General features: G+C 42.3%; 1 protein-coding gene across 3 annotated transcripts in view; it reads right to left on the reverse strand.

The window, feature by feature from the left end:
- Nucleotides 1-7,468: 7,468 nt before the first annotated feature.
- ASB4 (ankyrin repeat and SOCS box containing 4) overlaps nucleotides 7,469-21,206 on the reverse strand; it is a 47,604-nt gene continuing 33,866 nt past the window's right edge. For 2 of the 3 annotated variants that reach the window (XR_006577187.1, XR_006577185.1), the window contains 2 exons: nucleotides 19,778-19,942; nucleotides 7,469-7,590 (listed from right to left, as the gene is read on the reverse strand). The gene's annotated coding sequence lies outside the window, so the exon portion shown is untranslated. Of the gene's footprint in view, nucleotides 7,591-13,872; nucleotides 13,903-19,777; nucleotides 19,943-21,206 lie in introns of all 3 variants that reach the window. The other variant, XR_006577186.1, reaches the window with a different exon arrangement.

Raw genomic sequence — 21,206 nt, forward strand, 5'->3', positions numbered from 1 at the left:
TATCTGCCTGAATATCTTGCTCTGTCAGCACTTAGTGTTGTGGTGGTTTTTTTTATTTTAATATTTCAGCAGACTCGGTAGGGAGGATTCAACTCCGTGAAACAACAGTGTTTCCTTTTTAATAAGGACTGAAAGTGCACAGATACTTACTTACTTTTTGCAATTTGAGCATTGTTTAAACACCTGCCAATTTTAAATGTTTTCCTTATGGTCTGATCTAAACACAGTAGGCCTAAAAGATAATCATAAAAGATAATCTCAATCTGGAAGACAGTATAAGCCTTGATTTGATGCACCTTTCCATCTCTCCTGGGTCACTTGCAACCAGTCCTCCAGGTGTTTTCCAGAGCTCTTTATATGGGGCATTCCCAAAGTCTTTCATAGCATAAACTGCTTCTGTATTTAAGGGGGGGAGGGGAAACAAAAAAAACTTCTGGCTGCCTTGCCTCCCATGTGCCACAAGGATGCTGTGATTTTTTAAGTACAGCTCTTGCTTACATGTCATCCTAGGACTTTTTCTCTTCCTCAAAGGAAAGCTGCACGACATCTTCAAAAGATGAGCCTGGGAGCTTAAATTCATAACTTTGCTAGACAGCTAAAACTCATGAACTGAATATGGCTTATTACAACAATCTATAACCCACTTAACCTCCCATCACCCCTTTCCTCACTGTAACTGGAGAGGTACTAATAGGCCTCCTCAACTTGAGTGATCCCTTGGAATATGTGTTAACTACTTACTTTAAACAATGTGTTCCACCTTGCATTTAGCTATGCTACTTGGAGTGCATTGCCCAGTCCTGAAGAAGAGCTCTGTGTAAGCTTGAAAGCTGGTCTCTCTCACCAATAGTAGTTGAGCCAATAAAAAACTACCTCACCCACCTTGTTTTTCTAATATACTTTGGGGGTTTTTAAGTAATGGAGTGGTTGGGCATAAAGAATAGCAATATCACCACCCTATTAGTAATAAATTTGTAGTGCCAACTGAGTAAATATAGAACCTATGGACTAGGATCCTATGCTGTTAAGAATTGTATAAAAAACAATCGTCATCCCTTCCCCAAAGACCTTGCAATCCAGGTGTGGGGCAAGAGAAAACAGATGGGAGAGTACAATTCTACTGGGATATTACTAACAACCCAGATGTTGATACTCCACTATCCTTATCCATAATACTTGTAGAATCAAGCTTCTTGCTGATTGGTATCGCCACGTCTTTAAAAAACAAAAGTGACCTCTTTATCATAACTGCCAAGAGAAAGTGGAAAGATGCATCAAAACTAGCATTTACTGAATGGTCTAATAAAAATCAGTGCACTATATGAGTCTGAGAGGGAACAATAGTGAAGGAAAAACTGGGATGTTTCTTAACTGAAGAAAATAGCAAGAGCATATTTTGAATATGTCCTGCAATGTTGCTGTTTATCAATTATCATTTTACCCTCACTTCTGGGAAAATGTTATGTTTGTACAAGCTGCTATCTTCTTCTGATGCTAGTTCCCTATCCAGTTTTCAATGCAATGTGGCATGTAAAATGTATGTTAAATTTTTTCTTATTACTTTTCCCTGTGAGCAATTATTGTAGTTGCCAAAGGAACGGGGTGGCTCTAGGCACCAGCTAAACAAGCAGGTGCCTACGGTGGCAAAATATATGGCGCAGCATAATGCTGTGGCCCCAGCTCATACCTCAAGCAGCATCCTGGGCTGGATCCTGACTGCCCCGGGGAGCGGTAACCAGCCTGTTGTTCTGCTGCTGAGTGCGGCAGGGCAGGGAGCCAGCTTAGTGAGGAGTGTGTCCCCACTGCTCTCCCACAGGCAGCAGCCAACCCCGCCCCCCCTCAGGCGGGAGCCGGTAGCGTGGTCCTGCTCCGGCTGCAGAGGACAAGGGGGAACATGGCGCCCAGGCAGGCCGCTCCTCCTCCCCTCTGCACTGCCTCCTGCCAAGGGAAGGAAGAGGGGAGCAGAGCGGCAGCTCTGGCCAGGGCCAAGGCGAAGACCAAGGATGAGCGGGGCTGGGATCCAGCAGCAGCCCCAACCCCTAGCCCTGGGAGGGGCAGTGATGGGAGACGAATCCACCTTGGGCCAGATCCACAGCAAGGTAAGAGTTGGGCCAGGCGGGAGGGTCCCCGGGACCCCTGGGGAGCTTCTGCCTGCTGGAGCTCCAGAGGCTGCTGCCTCCTTCCCCAGCCCCTCACAGCATGCCAGTGCCTGGATTCTCCTTCTGCCTCCCCCCCTGCAGGGGGTGAGCAACCTGGCAGAGAGGGGCAGCATCTGTCCAGCAAGCCCAGCACTTCTTCCTCCAGCCCCAGAGCTCTCTCCATTGCATGCCCCTCTGGCTTCCAGCTGGGTGGCCTCAGCACTGGGAAAACGCTAGCAGGGCTGGGTCCAGTGTGTATCCGAGCTCATGGGGAGCTCTCACCCCAATGACTAGTGCCTTACCTACGGCAAGTACAGTAGTGCAATAGGAGTGTGACATGAAAAATATCATGTCACATTGTGACATAGTCACTCAAATCACGATTACGTGTGTACTGTGCTGCCCTATCGGTGCCATTTGCGCTAATTTCCATTTCATGTCGGTGCCAGTGGTTATAGGGCTAAAATGCCAGGATGAAAACGACTTGTTAAAATTACACTAGTAGGAAATTGTGCTTTATTTCACTAACTACAAATTCTGTTTTGTTTTGACTGTTTAAAATTAAAAAAAAATGAAAACTGCAAAGTGCAAACACGTGTAAAAGTGTGTGGTTAAAAAAAAAAAAGCACGGGGGGCAGCCAAAAATTTTTTTGCTTGGGGCAGCAAAAAACCTAGAGCCGGCCCTGCAAAGGAATGGTATGTTATAGCATCTGAGAGGGACGGTAATGTACCCAATCTTGAATGAAAAGGGAGTTAGCCATGAGACAATCTTTCTATTAAGATGGGGTTCATTCTATGGGGGGGAAAAACTGAGAATCTGTTATCTCATATACTTTCTACTTCTACCATTGAATTACTTTCTATAATCTTCCGTGATGAAAAATGGCCAAGTTTACTAACACAATGTTGGGGTAAAAACATTGTTTCCATTAAATTATTTACATTAAAATATTTCTATTGGTCTGGATTTTCAATTCCAAAAGCTTGGTTTTCATAACCTTAGAGATTTGACCCAATACCATTCACTTAAATATAATTTTCATAGCACATATGCTCCACCACTGGTTGTGTCTGTATTTCCACTAATGGTCCTTATTTTCAAGCTGTATAGCTTCCATTAAAACTTGTTCTAGGAACCTGGCTCTCAGCCCAGAAGAGAATGGCATGTAAATGTTTTTAAACACTTCTGAAAGCTAGAGAATAAATTCTCTCCAACCAATGCTGAATTTTTCAGAAGCCATTGTTTTTAAAACAGAGTGCAAACCTACCCATAATGTTCACTGATTTCAATTACTGCTGAGCTAAAAAACAACCTGAAGTGGGAGAAGCAGTGGGTGAGGTAAGTCTTTAAAGGGAGTTTTTCAAAGGCACAAATGGGAGTCGGGCAACTAGCTTTCATCTGCAAAAAGCTTTGGAACTGTATTATTACGTAAGCCTTTATGCTTTCAAACTGCTGAATGTACATTAACAATGGGTGCTCAGCCTTGCTGGATAAGGTCCTAATTAACTACCTTTGGGGCATGCAAAGAAATTGGAAAGAGTGGAGAAGAAAGGTTGTGCATGTGCAAGACTAATTTTCTAAGCCAGGTGAATATGATGATGTGAATAATATTGTGGACTGTAAGCCACAAGGTAGTATTAAACAATGTGAACTCTAAATCCTACCCCAATCCTCAAGGGCTTTAGATGCAGCAGAATTGGTGTAGTTCTTCTGTGTAGCAGGAGGAGGCAGGATTTCTGCAGTCTATGAGAGAGATCTAAACATCCTGTGTCATAGAGCCAAGATCAATGGGCTGGCCCCAGAATCCCTGGTTTCAGAGGCGGGGATAGTGGAGCCTCCACCCTTGTCCTCTGCAGAACAAAGTTGGCAGCAGCATCAACTAGTACAACTTCATGGCTGCTATAGTAGCAGGAGAGCAACTTTGCTGCCACTCCACAGTTTGGGGTAGGATTCCACACACATATATTAACACCTACACCAAGCCCAACTACACAGGTGTGGGGCAGGATTTAGCCCTTGGTAAATATACATTATTGCCTGATACGCAGCAATATCCCTTTTAGTTCTGGGCCAATGAGACAAGTGATCTGTTTTTAACAGCTGCATAGATGCATATTTTAACAGGCAGAATAGACTGTTAGTTTTCTGAGAATATTCTGCCTTTTCCCTTAATAAAAAAAGGAGTAAATGTAAAAACCTATCAATCATATTTAAGTGGTGAGGCAAACTGTCCAAAACAGTGCAATTGATTTCTGCAAATATATGCATTTTACAGGGAAAATCTCCACAATGGGGCAAAATCCATCCCTCACTCAGGTCCCTTTATGCCATTCTGGTGGCTTATAATATGAACCAAAACAGTGCCCAAAGAATTATCATAGAAGATTAGGGTTGGAAGAGACTTCAGGAGGTCATCTAGTTCAATCCCCTGCTCAAAGCAGGACCAACCCCAACTAATCATCCTAGCCAGGGCTTCGTCAAGCCTGACCTTAAAAACCTCTAAGAATGGAGATTCCACCACCTCCCTGGGTAACCCAGTCCAGTGCTTCACCACCCTCCTAGTGAAATAGTGTTTCCTAATATCCAACCTAGACCTCCCACACTGCAACTTGAAACTATTGCTCCTTGTTCTGTCATCTGCTACCACTGAGAATAGCCCAGCTCCATCCTCTTTGGAACCCCCCCTTCAGGTAGTTGAAGGCAGCTATCAAATCCCCCCTCCCTCTTCTCTTCTGCAGACTAAATAACCCCAGTTCCCTCAGCATCTCCTCATAAGTCATGTGCTCCAGACCCCTAATAATTTCCATTGCCCTCCTCTGGACTCTCTCCAATTTGTCCACATCCCTTCTGTAGTGGGGGGCCCAAACCTGGACACAATACTCCAGGTGTGGCCTCACCAGTGCCAAATAGAGGGGAATAATCACTTCCCTCATCTGCTGGCAATGCTCCTATTAATGCAGCCCAATATGCCATTAGCCTTCTTGGCAACAAGGATACACTGTTGACTCATATCCAGTTTCTCATTCACTGTAATCCCCAGGTCCTTTTCTCCAGAACTGCTGCTTAGCTAGTCGGTCCCCAGCCTGTAGCGGTGCATGGGATTCTTCCGTCCTAAGTGCAAGACTCTGCACTTGCCCTTGTTGAACCTCATCAGATTTCTTTTGGTTCAATCCTCTAATTTGTCTAGGTCACTCTGGACCCTATCCCTACCCTCCAGCATATCTACCACTCCTCCCAGTGTCATCCATGAACTTGCTGATGGTGCAATCCATCCCATCATCCAGATCATTAATGAAGATATTGAACAAAATTGGCCCCAGGACTGATCCCTGGAGCATGCCGCTCGATACCAGCTGCCAACTAGACATCGAGCCGTTGATCACTACACATTGAGCCCAACAATCTAGCCAGCTTTCTATCCACCTTACAGTTCATTCATCCAATCCATACTTCTTTAACTTGCTGGCAAGAAAACTGTGGGAGATGATATCAAAAGCTTTGCTAAAGTCAAGGTATATGCTGTGTCCTCAACCTTTAATCTCTGGCACAGAGAAGTGAATGGGAGCATATCAGAAATGGGAGGGGGGAGTGACCAGAGCGCTCTGCACTACAGAGCATCCCATTGGTAGCTGGGCGGGGAAGGTTCATAAGTTAAAGCAGCTTAGGGGCTTTAATTTATTACATGATTGTGCCCCATTGTGATGGGTGGGTAATGCAGGGAGAGCAGAGAGCTTGAAAACAAATCATTTAAAATTATTTGAAATGTCATTAGCCACACAGGGAAATCAGAGATGACAAACTGCTCCTTTGGAATTTTAATTAATGATAATACCTAGCTCTCCTGTAGCACTTTTCATCCATAGATCTCAAATGGCTTTAACAAGGAAGGCAGTATCATTATCCCCATTTTACAGACAGAAAAACTGAGGCACAGAGCAATTTGAAGTGACTTGCTGAAGGTCACCCAGCAGGCCACTTGCAGAACCAGGAATTAAACCCTAGGCCATCTGAGGCCCAGTTATGCCCCAAAGTGAATGTTTATGATTGTGATTATGCCTTTTCTATCAGAGATACAGTTCCAGTACTGCTGGCTGTTCTTTAAAACACCTGAGCCTATAAACAGAGTAATAAAAGGAATGGCCTTTCTCTGGCTCAGTTAGCAAGGATGTGTGACATGCAGCACAGGCAGCAATGTGCTATGAGAAGGTAATTTTTAATTGAAAGACAATCCCATGCTTAAAGAGAGAATTATGGCACAGATTGTACCATGAGTGCACTGGTTTACTTTGGGGATGGTTAAGAGCCTCATTACCTCACAGGGAACTCTGGGAGGCAGTGTGGGGAGACAATGCCTATCAGAACTCATGGGTACCATAGCCACAGTGAAACACCCTTGGGATGATGGTGCAGCATGTACTACCCTGCACCACTGGTCAACTCTGCAGGTTGACACAGAAGAGCTGACCATGGCCCAGCCTGCCTCTCCTGTTTTAGGGTGGCTTATACCACTGCAGGCACTAGCAGGTACATGCACATGTACATTGGCAGCTAGGAACATGGTTGGCCAGGCATGTGCACAATACCTGAGCAGCACACATACTGGAGACTTCATGTATTCATCAGAGGCTTGATCCAAAGTCCATTGAAGTCATTGGGGGTCCATGTGTTGATTTCAAGAAGCTTTACATCAGGCCCTAGACATGTACAATTATGCATGCTTAATTGTGAATATCTGACCCAGTGCATCTGGAGCTTTGCACACTGGAATGCCACATCATACACTGAAATGAACAAAAATCACTCCCTGAGTTCTGTCTTTCCTCTTTGTCCCTCTACTCTTTCCTCTTCCCACCACTGGTACTGTCCTATATACATTATGAGCATATCCTATGTAGCTGAGTGTTAGGAGTGTGACATCTGAGGTATGGTTTTTCAAGGTCATTGGATTATCAGTTCACTTCAGCAAACGATCCAAGACTGTACTACACATCTCGAGTCTTCTGCCTGTCATTGAATGACAACATCCATGCCAAAGCATCTGGGAAACAGCAAAATTATTCACTGGGGGATCAGAAATTGTTTCAGATAGACTTAGGAAATTATATTATAGATATTAGTATTCAGGGATAGCCACAGGGTCTGTTTTCTGCCCTTATCCAGAGAGTTGTCCTTGCCACCTTCTCTGCTCTGCAGTAGATGTTTATTCTCCACCCCAGAGAATTGATGTTCAGGAGAGAGAGTGTGTCTTGAGTTTAAATCTTTATTTACCACCATCACAGTCAGACAGAGCAAAAAGGGATTGCAGAGACTCCTATTTCTTTACAAGAACGGCAGCATCTATTGTGAGGAGACAGTAGATTTTTCATGAACAGCTTAGTCCTTCAGAGGGGCATATCTTCATTTCATGTGTTCAGACGGGACACTCAGACAAAGCTACCTGCCCAGGAAAGGCTAAAATAAATGTCTTTGTTAGCAAAATCATGTATTTTTACAGGGAAACTCCTGCTAATAGAGTAAAGATATATTGGTCACACTGAATAGCAAGGTTCCATTTATAAAGATGTTTTAATAAATGGTTACCCATTTGTTGTCAGTTTTTATAAAATCAATAGATTGCATATAACCACAACCTATAACACCTATTGCTGCTGTGCTTATAATCACATGTAACACACATTACTCATGCCTGTAACATGCTTATAGCATTCAGTAATAATTTATTAACCCTTTATGAACTATTAGAAATGGAACCTTAATGTAAAGTGTGACTGCTATATTAAGAAATGTATGATAAAAAATTATAGAGCAGTGATAATTATTAGCTAGTTTTTTAGGACCTTATCCAATGCCCGCTGACATCAATGGAAAGACTCCCATTGATTTCAATGGGCTTTGGTCCAGGGTAGCTCATTGAGACTGAGAGGATATACACATTTTTGGAAGGTTCCAAGGAGACAACAGTCATTAGTTAACATTTAGGGCTTGTCTACACTTAAAACACTACAGAGGCACAGCTGCAGATGAGGCACCGTAACACTTCAATGTAGACACTACTTATGCCGACTGGAGGGCGTCTCCCATCAGCATAGGTAATCCACCTCCCGGAGAGGCAGTAGCTAGGTTGACAGAGGAAGTCTTCTGTCAACCTAGCGCTGTCTACACCCAGCTTAGGTCATTTTAATACCACCATTCAAGGGTTTGGATTTTTCACACCCCTGACCGATGTAGCTAAGGTGACCTAATTTTCTAGTGTATTCCAGGCCTTACTTTACGTTATCACCTAATCAGGACTGGGGTCCCATTGTACCAGATGCTGCACTAACATGGCTCAGTCCCTTCCCCAGGAGCTTACATTCTAGTGACATAGATGGGGGAAAGAGAGGAACAGTGAAATATGTTTAGATATACTATATGTTATATAGAAACATATTTATATATTATAAACATATTATATATTCTATTATATAGAAACATGTTTATCCACGCATACACAATCGCATTTGAAAATATTATAAAGTAAGTGCAAGCTATCCTCTTATGCCCCTCAACCTAATCACTAATAACTGGCTCATGTTTTACAGGCCTTGTGACAGACGTGGGTCTTGAGGAGAAATCTGAAGGGGGAGAGTTCAGATCTGGGACTGAACTTCCTGACTAGACTTTAGTTCTATAATAAATTAAACCAACCATGGAGCATTAAACAACCTTCAACTCTGATAAAGTTTCAGTCCAGATTTGGAGCCCAGCTCTGTGGGGTAAGCACAACTCTGCAGAACATTTCCATCTAAAGGTCTGACCCTTCTGTCCAGAAGCAGGAAGAGTTTTGCCTGCACGTGGAGACAAGAGGATTGGCCCTTGTATCAGCAGACAACAGTGATTGGTCACAGCTTCCATTCATTTCTGACAGTCAAGGCTTTTTTAAAATAAAGAATTAAGAGTTTGCTAAAACCTAACAATGTGCCAGCCTGTTTCAATGAAGCAGGAAGATGATTCCAGCTGTTTGAGGCTGCAAGCCTAAAAAGTTAATCCTGCCTCCCATAGTCTGTTTATCTCCAGACACTTTGAAATGAATGGGCTAGTTTTAGGAAATGCAGCCAGCATTGGATAAAAGGAAACAAAACAATGCTGTAAATAAGGTGTAAGTGATCACAAACATTGAAATAACACAGGGTTGTTGTTCCATTGCTAGCTGCTGAACCCTCTGATGTTTTCTTTTGCTTACAGCATTCTATCATCTTTCGTAGAATTGTGCTTGATAAATGTGTGTCCTTAGACACTCAGCTGGAAAACAACAGCTGGCATTGTTCTTACATTCTTCCGACTTTGGGGGTGAAACAAAGTACAGTGTGTTCCAATGCCAGCTGTACCAAGAACTTAAAAACATGTTTATGTGAGACAAGCCAGAAGCTGGTAGGATTAGTCATTCTGTGTCACTCCTCACCACCCTGAGCCTATTTCAGGAACTGCTTCAAAGTTCAAATCCAAGTCACTATGAATCCAGCTTGCTTTTTCTAGGAGCTATTTATTCTGATTGTTGCTGATACACAGATCAGTACATAATGGAAAACATCTGAAAGCAGGGTCTGAATGAGCTCTCCCGAGTGACGCATTGGGGGAAAAGACTTCAGAAGCAGATTGTATTTATATAGACACACCTGGCCTGCCTAGGTGTTCAGCAGACAGACCCGCTTTGCCAAAGTGATTAATTTTGGCAGGTTTTCGGTTGCAATTCACTTTCATATTGAGTGCAGGAGTAATTAAATGTTGTTATCCTTATTGTATGAGTAAAAGGCAGCAGAACTGTGCTTAGTATGCCCTGATTAAGGGTGGCATTCTAAATTGAACCTAACTTGCTGATCAGGGTGTAGGAATGCCAAATCCTACTCAAGATGAGTGGTGTGGTCTCTGTCTAAAGAGTTCTAGATACATTTAAGGCTTTCTCTATGGTGTTTAAAGACAGAGCTCTTTTAACTCAGTTGAGAGTTCTTGTTTCTGTTCAGTGATTACTAGAGCTGAGATTTAGGGACTATGCTTTAGACCTGGTATAGGAGAGTGTTGTACTGAAAGACAACAAAGAGGCAGTAGCACAGAGGTTCCCTGCTACCCAGTGAAATTGCAAAAAGATAGGCTAATGGGGAGAACCTCAGAACATGATATCACAGAAGTGGCAGTGAGTGGCCAGTGGCAGAGATGAGCAGCAGTGGAGAGGACAGTAGCAGTGAGTGGCTAGAGATGGTAGAAATAGCAGTGGCAGTATTAATAAGCCAGTGGCAGAGGTGGCAGCAGCAGCAGAGGTATTGACCAATGCCCCCTACATGTGCCTTTTTCAGGGATGGCAGTTGGACCCATGTGGATGCACCAACCAACTGTGAGTAGGGTGCAGTAGAGGAGAAGGGGAGTGGCATGTTAAAGGGACATTTGTTTGTTGCACTTTCACACCACAAGGTAGGAAACTGAGGCAAATGCCATTGCCCAATGTACTGCAGAGGGTGTGGGGGTTGGTTGCTTATGGTTACATGCTTTTGAATAATGGTTGTGGTGTTTTCCCAACTTAATGCTGGGTTATCTTTCTCTTTTAATAATTTTTTTCTTTTGTTATACACAGACAAAGTGCTTGCGAGTGGGGAAGTACTGCCTTTGAGGCATTCGGGGTGGGAGCCAAGCTGGTTCTGTTTTGTATTGTTAGGAGAAAACCCCTAAATATTTAATCCAGCCTTTGTTGCTGCTAATTCCACCTGGCAGAAGGGTTAAACATCCATTTATTTCCTTTGTCCAAAAAGAAAAAAAAATCCTGCCAAGCAGCCTGCCATTTAAGGAACCCATTGATTATTGTGTAACTGTGTAAGCAGAGTTTGGATGAGATCTCTCCTGCCATCTAGTGGTGAACTGTGGAAAAAGACTTTGGAAGCTGATCTCGTTTGCATGGACACACCCACCCTGCCTAGGTGCTCAGCATGATGAGATTGCTCGCCCAAATGATCACTTGTGGCTGGTGTTCGATCCCCAGTCTCCTTGTAATTGGAGCAGGAGTAATAAAGGGATGTTATCCTTGTTGTGTGAACCGAGGGCAGCAGAACTGTACCTGGCATAACCAAATGAGAGGGACTCACCCTCAACTGAACAGCACTCGCTAGGCAGGGAACAGGGGGCAGGTTCCAAAGCCCAATGGCTTGAGATAGGTTGTGTGCATGCAGGCAGCTAATTTAGACTTCATTGAGAGTCTTGTTACATGCTGCAGAGCTAGCATTGCTGGTATTTAGATTTAAGTATTAAATCTACTTTGGGACAGTGTCTCTATTGCAAGAGACTGTCTAATGTGCCCCAGCAGGTAGGCTCCACTACTAATAGCTGAAATCATTGAGAGCTGTATTAAGTATGGGGAGGGTCCTGAAGACATCTTGGTGAGTGGCCAACCAGGCAGCTGGGGGAGAGGTGTGGGAGCTGCGATCAGCCAAACCTGAGGACGCATAAGGTAAACAAACCAGCCTGGACTACCAGGGGCTTTCCCTGAACAAGCGGCAGCCCGACTTTGAGAAGCACTGAACTATAAGACAGGCGACAACAAATGGAGGCACATGGGAAAGTACAATGAGAAAATATTGGTCAGCATGATAAGCAGTGGTCTCAGCACACCAGCAGCCTCACCGTTGTCAAGTTTTTTGTAGGCAACACAGAAAAAGGAGTGTTTTAGGGAGTCATGCAGGCAACCTCCACCTCTGCTCAACGAAAAAACAAAAGTGGTTTCCAAACTCCGTGAAACTTGTTAAGAACTGAAGGTTAAAAATATAAGTGAGAAATGGAACAATGTTAGCACTGACACAGAAATCTGTTCCTTGGTTCAGGGCTTTAAAGCGGTTAGGTCTGTTTCTCCAGGAGGAAATGCCCATTGTGCCCCTCAAAGACCGGTGCAGCAGGTATAGCACATTCTAGGTTGTACCAGTTGGCCTTCAGGGAGGAAGCACGGACAAAGACAACTGTGCCACAGGGCTGAGGGCAAGAGGATCAAGGATGAGTAGTGGAGCTACATGAATGGGAGAAGTGAAGGACATTTGACAACTGACTGAGTAAAATGAATTACTGTTGGTTAGTGGTAAGAAAAGCCAAATACAATAAAAATAAACCTGGACTTGATCAAAAGCTGGATGACTGAAGTGGGGTGTGTAGGGTAGTACAATGGTTTAAACCACCAGCTTTGCCTTATTGACAGTGTTTGCTCAGAAAAGGTTCAGTAGTGGAATAGCAGTGAAGGTTGGGAGTAAAGTGAATCATCAGAGATGTGGATCGTAGTTTGCACCATGTGTGGCTCAATCCAGGTCTATCAGTTTTTCACTTTTAGAAAAAATGATTAGTAATACATCATAAAATTAGCCCCTCGTGGCATTTTGCTATTCACTTCACAAACCTGTATTAAATGCTCTGAGCAGTCGGACTGGAAAAAGCTAGAGAAACAGCATTTTACAATAATTACGTTCCTGTCTGTTTTCATTACACATGTGTACATATTGGCAAAGGAGTCTACTCCTATGTGACTTCAAACGCTAACAGAATCAGGTGCATCACTTAGAAGTCATCATGTGCTGCCCTCTTCTGTCCAAACACTCGCTAACAAATCAAATCCTTGGAAACATGGAGTTTTCCCTATTTTGTTGTGAACACAGTTGATCAAATTCATTTACATTTTTTTTAAACAAATTAACCATTGTTTTTTCAACTTTACAATATCTCAAATAGTATGTGACAATGCATGGAAACCAGTACAGCCTTGCCGACTGTGTAAGGCTTTGGTCATTTTTCTGTCCTTTGATGCAATTAATAGATCTAACACACTGATAATATTAAAGGATACAAAATAAAAGGACCTACTGAGTGATAGATATCTATTTAGGCTGAACTCATAACTGTCGTACTTTATAATACATTCAGAAAAGAAAATTGAAATAATATACCAACATTGTTATAGCTGACTTCCAACAATAAATAGAACTAAAAAGGGGAATAATGCATGCGGCAATTTTCATTTTCATAATTAATTCAAGAATTTACTTTGACCTGACATATGGGAACTCCATAGAGAAATCCCTTCCACAAACTTCATGGTGGCTCCTTATATAAAACAAATATTTTTCCCTTCCAGACCAAGAACCAAATTCTCTCTCTGTTTCTACATGTACAATCTCAGTGATATCAGTGGGACATATTTAGTTCTTAACTACACAGGTGTGAATCTTGTGCAACTCCATTGATATCAATAACTTTATTCCATATTTATCAGTGTATCTGTGGTGAGACCCTGGCCTGTTGATTTCAGTGTGAGTAGCACACTTACATGTCAGGGTAGACCCTTAGTCTAGGCACCTTTTATGGAAAACCTTGTTATATATATATATATAAATACAATCTATAATATTATTGTATATATAATGTTGTGTGTATATATTTATAGCTCTATATATAATTATAAATATAGATATATAAATACTGATTTGTTAAACCACACAGTTAATTTTGACTCTAAAATAGAAGGGGAGGGGAGTAACAATGAAGGCAACTGAATTATATATAACTACCTAGCAGAATGGAATGCTGTGCATCTTCCAGATCACTAATGCTACAAGCCTGATTGCACCAAAAACCTATAAGCCTTGACAGATATAACAGTACATGCAATATTCCATTTTTTGTTAATCTAATCTAATATGAATATGATCTAATCCTATGTATCTATGTACTTACGTGGCCACCAGGAATGTAGTATTCGAGCACCTCCCACATATTTAAAAACAGAAATAAATATAGTTATTTATTGCCTACTTCCTTCTCAACGTGTAAAAGTAGCTTGATTGGTTTATAGGGGATAGTCTTGGATTATGTTTGCATATTGAGCATGTGTGCGCGTGGTTGCATAATTTATTGAAGGAAACCTAAATTGCAGATGATTTTAAACTGGTATAAACTCACACTAAGTGCAGCAAGAACAAAAGGGCTTTAAACCAGGAAGGGTGAGAGGAAGGAAGGAAAGAACCATTCTGTGTTAAAGCATGGCAGGAGAGCTATGGCAAGGCTGGTCTAACACAGAGATGGGCCCAAACCACAAATTAGAGTCCAGATTTCAAACAATTCACAGTTCAAAGTTGATGGGACCCACAGTTATGTTTGAGCCCATTTCTAGATTCAAAATACCTAGCACCTAATACACTACTGACATAAGCAGGCACAACTCCTTGACTTCACTGGGGTTGTACACATTTACCGCAGTGGTCAGCTTGCCCCTCAAACTCCAGGAAACAACAGGTTTGAAACATGCCTGGGTTGACTCATCCCTCACAGATACATTTAACGCAATAGAGTTTAGTGCAAGTGCATCTCACAGATGATACCTTAAAAACCAAGGTCAGTTCTGCTCTGCATGGAGGTTGAAAGTCTTATGGTACTTTTTGTTAGAGAAGGAATTTGCCCTGCTCTCCTTGGCCACTCTTTAATCTTTCCCCAGTTGCTGTACTGTTGTCTGCCCGGGTGCTGCCCTGCATCTGGAGGGGCTGGATCTCTGTAATGTGTGAAGTGCTACGTGCATGCATATAGGTTATGGGGTGCTGTGGCACTCTCATGGAAAAAAAGGTGTGATGTAATTTATAATGTTATTACTAAAGTAAATTTCTGAATGTTGCTATTCTTCTGCCCCTGATTGTTGCTGCTAAAATTATAGGAGCTGCATATTTACAGTTTTGTCTTTTCCCCATTGTGTGTCTGATTTCACCAGTTGTGAGATCTGATGGAATTGGTACAGAAAATCTCTCTCGGTCAAATACATCTGGATTCAAATGAATTTAAACAAAAAAAAGTGAGATTTTCTTTACTGATATTTTCAGACAATGTAGCTTCCTATTTTAAGGTATTTTGCTGTTAAAGTAATCTAATTGATAGTAATAGCAATGAAAATAGTCTAACCCATGTCAGTTACATTGTCGCATGGGTTCAACTGCATCAGTATTCAAGCATCTAGCAAAGGGCTCATATCAACACCCCCAGTTAGTTCTAGCTTTAAATAGAGCGCATGGAAGTTCATCAGTGGTATTAACACCATAACATACACTCCTGTCCTCGTTTTAAAAGCTGTATTTCTAATTCAGCAGCACTGAATACACTGCCCCTATAGTGTAAGGAGCAACACAAAAAATGTATGTTGTTACAACGTTAACAATGTATTAAAATCAAACAAGTCATTGGAACCCTCTGGATGGTACAAAGCTTGAGTTGCATTTGGAAATAGTCTCAAACAAATTTCTGAGCAGCTAGCCAATTTGGTCTGACAATTTACTTTATACAGCAATCTTTTGTGACCCACTTGTCTGTACCAGAAATCCCTGCGGTTCTACAAATAGAGACGGCAGTAGATCTATCCAGCACCTTAATATAATTCTCAGAGAGGTTAAGGTGTCAGACTCTAGCCAGGCTTCAGCAGCTCTGCTAATAGCACATTCTGTTCTGTTATTTAGCTGTAGAGCAAACTCTAGTGAGTCCAGGGAGAATCCACTTCCATAGCTTGAAAGTAAATGGAAATACTGCTGTGCCCAGACTGTCTGCACTTTGCAACACTTCAAAAAAGCAGCAGTGTCCCACCAGGGGCCTTGCAGACCCTGCAACATGTTGAAAGGCTAGTGTCTCTCTGATTTGGCAGAGCTCTACCGATCGTGTATGCCACACAAAGCCATCATATATGGGACTGTTTCAATCTCTCATCCCATTTTAGAGGCTGATGTGGTATGTGTTTAATTTACAAACACTTGGTCCCACAAGCAAAATCTCTTGTCAAAAGTCTTTACGTGATTTGAAATAATGGTGGCAAAGCAAATGCTTAAAATATAACTGCACTGGGCTGCTGAGATAATTTCAGTTGAGCTAACTCTGCTATACAACTTAAAGTCAAGCCTCTGCCAGCTATCCTACCACAGAAGAGCCACAGATCTCCTAATGTTTTAGGTGTGTGCCTGCCACACAACTCCAGAAAAGCTAAACATTGCTGTCTTTCGAGATCAGCATAAGTTCCTCCTCAGACCAGTTAACTTGAGGTTTCAACAAAACCTGTGGCTGGCTAGACCATTCTAGCACAGGAAAGTAAGAGAACTGATGATATAATCTAAGCAAGTGTAGAAGGGTGTAGTCAGTTGCCCTAGCATTGATGTTGAAGGCAAAAAGAAAATTAGTTTCCTACTCGAGTCTCCAGTTGCCTGTGCCTAAATGTGTGGTAGAAGTATGGGGCAAGACCCTGTATTTGGGACCTGTTCCCTGACCTGGAAAGCCAGGACTTCATCCTTTCTTCCAAGTCCCTCCTTAAAATACAATTCCTCCAGGAGACACTTAACCACCAGCTGGATTCTCAACTGAGCACTAACAAAATAGATGATGGCAGAAAATTAAAATCTGAAGCTAAAAATTTGCACATTAAACATCACCACTCAATCCTTTATCTTCCAGCACACTCTCTATAGTGCTTCCCCACTGGCCAAGCAGTAGCCAAGCTGGGGGTCTGGCTTGGTGGTTTCAACTTAGATGATTAATCAGTGACATGGAGTCAGATATTTTCTTCATGTAAATTGTTTATTTACACAATGTACCCCAGCCCTGTTGTCCTCCTGAGCAGCAGCAGGAAAAAAATGCACACAAGCATCCCTCCATCCTAACAAAGGAGGAACTTTATGTGAAGAGGGGAAATCTACTCAATCGGGGCTGAAACATCTGCTGGCATAGACCCTGAACAATCCCACTGAAGTCAATGGTGCTGCATACCATGGGAATCAGCGGAGAATTCAACCTTCTCTGTTTGCTCATTTCAGCCCAGTGACATCACAGAGCTTCATGAAGGATGAATAGCCTGCTTCAAGGATGAACTGCAAAGGCTTTGAAGAAATTTGTGGCTGGATAGTTAAGAGAATTAGCAGGGATTTCTATTTGGCTGCCTAGAGGAGCCCTTTCCAGGATTCCTGCTGGTGCTTTGCAGTCTCTGGCTTCTGCTCATGGGAAGGTGTCACAGCTGGCACTAGGCCAGCAATGCGACCCATAATGCTGCTTAAAAGTGTTGTATTGCTGACCCAACTATCTAGCTCAGGGTCATCTCCATAGGAGCTAAGTGCTGATCAGCTAAGACTTTAAAATAAAGACTTTAGAGAAACACACAGTACAGAATACAGCTAGACTGACTTTGACCTAAGAGAACTCCTGCTCTAATGACATGTATCATGTGGTTAAATCAATGGGGCTCAATATAGGTCCAGTTGTCTGCTCGCAGTCAGTAGAAAAGCAGGGCCTGAGTCAATAGATGTATAAAAGTGCTCTGAAAAGGAAATGTCCATATATATGTAGATCGTTAATAGAAAGAATGCTGGAAATGATTCAGAAAAAAACAACAAAAATGATTAGGGATATGGAACAGCTTCCGTATGAGGAGAGATTAATAAGACTGGGACTTTTCAGCTTGGAAAAGAGACGAGTAAGGAGGAATATGATTGCAGTCCATCAAATCATGACTGGTGTGGAGAACATAAATAAGGAAGTGTTATTTACTCCTTCTCATAACACAAGAACTAGGAGTCACCAACTGAAATTAATAGGCAGCGGGTTTAAAACAAACAAAAGGAAGTATTTCTTCATACAACGCACAGTCAATCTCTGGAACTCTTTGCCAGAGGATGTTGTGAAGGCCAAAACAGGGTTCAAAAAAGAACTAGACAAATCCATGGAGGATAGGTCCATCAAAGGCTATTAGCCAGGATGGGCAGGAATGGTGTCCCTAGCCTCTGTTTGCCAGAGACTGGGAATTGGTGACAGGGGATGGATCACTTGATGATTATTTGTTCCTTCCCTCTGAAGCATCTGGCACAGGCCACCGTTGGAAGACAGGATACTGAGCTAGATGGACCTTTGGTCTGACCCTTTATGGCCAAATGTTCTTCTTATGTTCTTATGGCTGTTGTCCCATTGGAACGTGCAACATTGTCTATATATTAGTTTGTTCAATGAAGTTGCTGTTGTTACACACTGCAAATGGCTTCTGGTGTGCAATTCTTAACATGCAGCTCTCAATAATAATAATGACGGTAAATTGTTACCATGAGTGGCCTGTTGCAAATGAATTTGTGATGACATCCAATTCCTGATGGATGTGGCCACATCCTAGAAATGCAGCAGCTAGTTCTATCTCCAGGCCCATTCCATCTTTAGATATAGTTAGGTTGTGTAGTGGAGACTATTGTAACGTGGATACCTCTTTGCTGGTAACATGACAGAAAAAAAGCAACTGATTTTACATAAGCCTCAAAGAGCCCTGAAAATAACTTTTTGTCATTATTGACCATGACTGTATTTGAACTCATCGCCTAAAAGGGGCAGGCTTTGTCTCCTAGTACCACCAATCCAAAGCCATCCAATTTTTAAAAGTATATTAAAAAAAAACAATTCTGGGAGTTGTTTGATAGTTTGCAAGGGCCAGGGACTTACATTTATTGTTGATTCTAATTGACTGCATCATCTCAGCTAAATAAATAATGAACCAATTCCAGGTACCCACCAGGTGTCTCACTTGGGGGTTTCCATTAAGCATGTGGGAGGAGAGAAGGAGACAGCAAAAAGAAATGCTGGAATTTCTCAAGTTAACAAATAACTAGGTTCATTTACTGTTGGGCTCCCTTAAAACAAAAAATGCAGTCCAAGTGTATCATTTGGCTTTTCTGGGATACTGATGTTCTTCGGTGTTTTTAACAGCTTGCAAATTCCTATCATTATAATCAGCCTGATCCCGCTGTGCTCCCTGTCAGATCCCACAATGGCTATAATCTGGCACCTGCTTGGTACAAAGCTTAGAAGTGAGGCTGGGTGCCCACAGAATAAAAAACAAGTGTGCGCACTGCAAAGGGGGAAGATAGGAGGGAATTTAGGAACAGTGGTGACAGCCTTTTTTCTTCTCTCTCAGCAAGGGAGTCCTAACTATGGCAGGTCATAAAAAACCCTATTGTTCTCCCTTAGACCTCCCTCTTCCAGATGCAGAATCACACCTCCTTAACCAGCGTAGTTCAAATAAAATCAGTGATCTCATTTTGTCTTCTACTGACTACAAAGGTTCACACAGCCATCAAATTTATAAATTAATTCGTTTAGAAGACAGAGTCTTATCTCACCCTGCTCTGATTGCAGAGCCTTTCTCTGATCCCCCTTTGATACAGATACGTTTCCTATAAAATATATTTTTTAGACAACCTAACCTTTTCCAGGGTGTCTTTCAAATTCCTCTGTGCAAATCTCAGCTGATTGCTTCAAGCTGGGACCATATCAAGTGGATTATTCTGATGCTAAATAAACAGAACTGGCTACTGACAAAAAAATTGCAAATCTTGTCTACCCTATGAGATAAATTGGCGCCACTGCAATCGATGCAGCGGCGTCGATTTAGTGGGTCTAGTGAAGACGTGATAAGTCAATGAGAGAACACTCTACCATCATTTTAATTAATCCACCTCAAGAAGAGACGGAAGCTACGTCGACAGGAGAGCGTCTCCCATCGACAGCGCATGTAGACACCACTTTAAGTCAATGTAAGCTACATTGACTTAAGTTACATTACTTATGTAACTTAATTAGCATAACTGACCGACTTAGAGTGCTAGCGTAGACTAGGCCTTAATGCAGGGGTTCCCAAACTTGGTTCGCAGCTTTTTCAGGGTGGCGGGCCGCGAGATGCTTTGTTTGCCTGAGCGTCTGCAGGCACAGCTGCTCACAGCTCCCAGTGGCTGCGGTTCGCCATTCCCGGCCATGTCTATGAAAACATTAATAAAGTTCAATATCACTGAGACCTTTCAAGAACCCTTGCTTAGTTTCAGTTAGTAGAGGGCCCTGTAAATACTCAGTACACTACGTGCCCCATTTTATTCACAAGGGAAATGTTTGTTTGTTTTTTTAAATGGTCAGTGTTATTCGTCTTTAAAAGTGTCTGCCCGAACCAGACAATGTTAAATAACAAGCTGAGTTATTGTCTAGCTAAATATAAACAAACCAGTGTTCTCTCCTATCACAGTGCACATTCTCTGATATAATTCACAGCAAGATGAAACAAAAGTAAGCCTAGTGGCTAGAGCACTGGACTGACATTCAGCAGGCCTGGGTTATAGTCCCAGCTCTGTCAATGGCCTTCCGGGTGACCTTGAGCAAATCACATCGCTGCCCCATGCCTCAGTTTTCCCATCTGTAAAATGGGAATAATGATGCTGACCTCCTTTTATCTACTGATTAAAAATGTTTTATAATATCTAGATATGATGATTGTTTCATTTTTAAATTTGGCTATAGCAAAGATTGATTTAAAAATACAATTCAGGCATCTGGAAGGTGGGGACTTTACTATAGGAAAACTTTCAAGGTAGGTCAGTTGTTAGGTCAAACTGCTTTAATAATAATATAATGATAATACTTAGCCCTTCCATACAATGCTTTCAATTGTCAAAGGGTTTTCTAAATATTAACTGTTCCACTCATCTCTGCAAGTGTTGCTATCTCCATTTTAAGACAAGTAAAGTGCGTCAGAGAAATCAAGCAGGCTGGCTTTTCTCATATGTCTGGAAAACACTTAGCATGCTATGGGCTCTACCGTGGAAAAAATCAGCTACACCACACACAACAATCACCACCACCTTCACAAAACAAGGCATCAGACTCAGTGCTGCAATCAGATCCCAGGAGTTTCCAGCTCCCAGGCCTGTTCTGAGCCCAGGCCTCTCTTAGCACAGTCCCTTTTGCTGAGTCTAAAGTAATTAGTATGAATTAGATTGAAGCACACAGAATAGATAAAGTAGTATGTGCAGGTCAGGTTACAACATGGCCATACTCTAACATATATTCTATGGGCTCCTTCTGCCCTACGTGCTCCCCCATCATCCCAGGGGCTGAGAGATTCATCTCAGTCCATTCATCTAGCTTCCTGCAGAGAATGACTCAGTGCGCACACACACACACAGAGCAAATCCTTTATATTTCTTGTAGGTAGTGCTTTTCATGAAGGAACTTAAAGCATTGCATCTACATGA

This window comes from Mauremys mutica, chromosome 2 (genome assembly GCF_020497125.1).
Source record: "Mauremys mutica isolate MM-2020 ecotype Southern chromosome 2, ASM2049712v1, whole genome shotgun sequence".
Lineage (NCBI taxonomy): Eukaryota > Metazoa > Chordata > Testudines > Geoemydidae > Mauremys > Mauremys mutica.